General features: G+C 40.4%; 1 pseudogene; it reads right to left on the bottom strand.

Moving 5' to 3' along the window:
- Positions 1–3,457: 3,457 nt before the first annotated feature.
- LOC117066097 lies at positions 3,458–3,924 on the bottom strand (annotated as a pseudogene).
- Positions 3,925–4,588: the final 664 nt, after the last annotated feature.

Raw genomic sequence — 4,588 nt, 5'->3', positions numbered from 1 at the left:
AGCTATTCTAAAATTATCTGTATTCACCATTAAGTTTCTACCTAATGCTTCTCCTCTGGTTGCATTTTTCTTTTAATTAAAATTGATGCTTTAATAATTCCTTTACTAAGAATTTATTTGATGGACTCTTAATCTTTGTATGAATGATTTTAGCTACAGATAATATTTTAAGCTGACAGTTATTTTCTCTCCAGGTTTTGAAAGCACTTCTTGCATTTATTTCAATTGCTAAGGACATTTTCCTTTGGTTTAATTCTTATTTTTTGCAAGTTAATATGATTTGTCTCTGGATTTTAAAAATTTCAGTTTAACATTCATGTGTACAGTTTCTCTATTATGTGTTTAGGTGGAAAGATCTTTATCTATCCTGTTTAGTACTTGGAGTGCCTTCTGAATCAGAATCTCCTTGTCCTACCTTGATTCTGATTACCAGGTATTTTTTCAAATAGGACTTCCAGCTCATTTTTCTGAGACACTTACCAAACATATGCTGGAGCTCCCTATTTTATACTTTATATATCTTTAATTTTTAAATATTTCTATGTTGGTGTTTCTGTGGTGTGTTCTGAGTAGATTCCTCAATATCATTTTGAAATTCAGTCAGTCTTCCCAACGGTGGCAGTTGTGTTGTGAGTTTGGTCTGTCTACTGAGGTAAGTTTTTTTGTTTTTGTTTTTGTAATTGTTGTGACTACATATTTCTTTATTAAGAGTCCTTATGGGTTCCTCTCCTGTTTTCTTGCTTGTATTTGATCTCTGTTTCATTTTAAAAAAATAGATGTGATTGTCATTTTTTCAGTTGAGCATTGTAAACTACTGTTAATTATTAATGAGTTTTACAATCTTATACATATCAACATTTCATATTGGGTGAATTCAGGTTCTGGTTGGTGATTTTGAGAGCTTTCTTCTTTCCTTCCTTCCTTCCGTTCTTTCCTTTCTTCCTTCCTCCCTCTTATGCAGGCTGGAGCACAGTGGTAGCAATCAGGGCTCACTGCAGCCTCGACTTCCTGAGCTCAAGCCATCCTCCTGCCTTAGCTTCCTAAGTAGCTGGGACTACAGGTACAACCATCACATCCAGCTAATTTTATCTTTTAATTTTTTGTAGAGCTGGAGTCCTCCCCTCCCCTCTCCTCTCCTCTGACAGAGTCTTGCTTTGTCACCCAAGCTGGAGTGTAGTGCTGCGATCTTGACTCACTGCAACCTCTGCTTCCTGGGTTCAAGTGATTCTTATGCTTCAGCCTCCCAAGTAGCTGAGACTACAGGCACATGCCACCATGCCTGACTAATTTTTGTATTTTTTGTAGAGACAGGTTTTCACCATGTTGGCCAGGTTGGTCTCGAACTCCTGACCTCAAGTGATCCACCCACTTCAGCCTCCCAAATTGCTGGGATTACAGGTGTGAGCCACCATACCCCCGGCCTTATTTTTCTTACCTTTCTTCAGCCCTTTTGGAACTTGGGTTGTCAGGTTTGTTTTGTGTGTGGGGGAGATTCTTTGTGGTTTTTATGTTTCCATTTTTTTTTTTTTTTTGAGATGAAGTTTCTCTCTTGTTGCCCAGGCTGGAGTGCAATGGCACGATTTCTCCTCACTGCAACCTCTGCCTCCCGGGTTCAAGTGATTCTCCTTCCTCAGCCTCCCGAGTAGCTGAGATTACAGGCATGCACCACCATGCACAGTTAATTTTGTATTTTTAGTAGAGACGGGGTTTCTCCATGTTGGTCAGGCTGGTCTCGAACTCAGATCACTCAGGTGATCCGCCCACCTCGGATTCCCAAAGTGCAGGGATTACACGTGTGAGCCACCAAGCCGGGCCTACATTTCCGTTTTAAAATTAATCAGTTTTCCATAATGGTTGAACTAGTTTACAATCCCACCAACAGTGTAAAAGTGTTCCTATTTCTCCACTTATGGAAAACAGTATGGCAATTCCTCAAGGATCTAGAACTAGATGTACCATATGACCCAGCCATCCCACTACTGGGTATATACCCAAAGGATTATAAATTACTCTACTACAAAGACACATACACACGTATGTTTATTGCGGCACTATTCACAATAGCAAAGACTTGGAATCAACCCAAATGTCCATCTGTGACAGACTGGATTAAGAAAATGTGGCACATATACACCATGGAATACTATGCAGCCATCAAAAAGGATGAGTTTGCGTCCTTTGTAGGGACATGGATGCAGCTGGAAACCATCATTCTTAGCAAACTATCACAAGAAGAGAAAACCAAGCACCGCATGTTCTCACTCATAGGTGGGAACTGAACAATGAGATCACTTGGACTCGGGAAGGGGAACATCACACACTGGGGCCTATCATGGGGAGGGGGGAGGAGGGAGGGATTGCATTGGGGAGTTATACATGATATAAACGTCATGCACATGTACCCTAGAACTTAAAGTATAATAAAAAAATAAAAATAAAAATAAAAATAAAAATAAAAAGTAATTGATACATGAAAAAAAAAAAAAAAAATTAATCAGTTTTTTGGTTCGCCTCCAGCTTGCTCTCTGGTGCTTATTCAAGAACCGGGTTTTAGACTAAATGTTTGCTACTCTGACTTACGGGAAAGTAACAGAGATGGCCACTAAGCAAGGCGGGAATTCGATTCATTTCTTACCTTTGAAAGTGTGGCTTTCTGTTTTCATAATTCCACAAGTTCATATAATCTGTAGCCCGAGAGAGCGCAGTTTTTTTGTTTTGTTAAGTCTCCTCTAATAAGCAGCAAGAACTCTGGATATCCAATCTTTGCTATAATATGCAGTAGGCCTGGCTCTATACGTCCATATATGGGAGTACTTTTAATCCCAATGGCCCCAGATAAACTGGCCTCTTGTTACTGCCTGCTTTGGAGTTTTTAATCCCAGAAGGTCAGAGGATGTAGTCTACTCATCTACTTATATTTATGGCTCATGAAAATGTCTGTCCAGTTTTTAAGGCCAACTCTATCTTTCACGTTTTGTCTTTTTCTGTTTTATCTACAATTGCTTTGTAATGGGGGCAGAGGTTGCATCACAGCATGATTTTACTGTCTTCCTGGCATGAAATAATGTCTTACTCATCAATTCATCATCTGTGCTTGCTTTTGTTTATGATCAGGGAGACTTACTACTTATATTTATGTTAGGATAGTGATAAAAAAACAGAATTGGACTTAAAACATAGTAACATGGTAGTGCTACTGAAAAGTCAAATACACAAACACTATATAGTAGATTGAATAGAACAGAGCAGTGGGGAAACAGTCATTATGGTATATTCAAGTTTGCACCAGCAAACTGAACTCAGTTTGACAATCACTTTCTAAATGGTGATTTGGTTTCAACAAAACAACAGCTTCTGTGTTTAAAAAAAAAAAAAAAAAAGTATTATTATTGATCTGCATACTATTGGTATAGTTGTTTTCTTTGTAGTCACTTTATAAATGTCTTTTCTGTGGGGGGGAGATATGTGTGCCTTTATTAGCAGAGTCACTATTTGAGGGAGATGAAACGGGAGGAGTGGGTGGCCCCGATGCCAGGCCAGCCGTGCTTCACGGGCTTGTAGGTGATGGAGAACTCACCCAGGTAGTGGCTGATCATCTCCGGCTTGATCTCCACCTGGTTGAAGGTCTTGCCGTTGTAGACGCCCACCTTGCTGTCCACCATCTTGGGCGGGATGATCATATCCCGCAGGTGCGTTTTCAGTACTTCCGGCTTCTCCATGGGCGGAGCCTCCTTCTTGGCCTAGCACACGCGCCTCAGCAGCAAGTGCTGCTTGCGCCTCAGCATTCCGCCGCAGGCCGGGGTTCTACCGCCGCCGCTGGCGTGCACCGCACAGCTGCCTCAGCTACTCGCAGGACATGTCCAGCAGCTGGCCCAGGTCCACACAGCGGTAGGTGAACTTGCAGAAGGTCCATACCTCTGCCATCTTGCCAGATACTCTGAAAATGATTACGTAAGTGCCAGAGTCCTTCACATATAGATTTTAACCTAATTCTGCATATGATTTTAATTAGCTGATATGTTAAAAACAGTGTAAGTAATTTTTTTTCCCTTCAAAGAAGCCTCAACTTTGAGAAACGGTGAATTACGTGAGGTAAACCTCGTATTTATGTCAGGAAAGCTGTACATTGGCTTTGATTCTCACATTTTAATTAGCTGATGTATTAAAAACAGTATAAGTAATTTTTCCCTTCCAGGAAACCTCAACTTTGAGTAACGCTGGATTACATGAGCTAAACCTCGTAATTATGTGAGAAAGGCTAAGTATTGGTTTTGTTTCCCACATTTACATGAGGAAATTGAGGCACAATGTTAATTGTCACAAGGTCAAGTAACTAGCAAGGGACAGGCCAAAATAGAAATCTGTTTCCAGAACTCTTGTGCTTAATGACTAAGAAGCATGCGCAGATGCAAGGGCCAGACAGGGAAACCAGATCCATTTGTACCGATAGCATGGAAGATTGACTTAATTTCAGGGAGTTGCGTTTCTTCATAAAAACTTCAGGATTAACCCACCTCACATATTTTCTCCAAAGTTTTAATTATGTATTGGATTTAAGAATAGACTGAACCTGAGCTCCCCACTGCAC

Source organism: Trachypithecus francoisi, unplaced genomic scaffold (genome assembly GCF_009764315.1).
Source record: "Trachypithecus francoisi isolate TF-2019V2 unplaced genomic scaffold, Tfra_2.0 Lachesis_group2, whole genome shotgun sequence".
NCBI classification, from domain to species: domain Eukaryota; kingdom Metazoa; phylum Chordata; class Mammalia; order Primates; family Cercopithecidae; genus Trachypithecus; species Trachypithecus francoisi.
The sequence above is the reverse complement of the archived record's forward strand: the minus strand, read 5'-3'. Positions and strand labels throughout refer to the sequence as shown.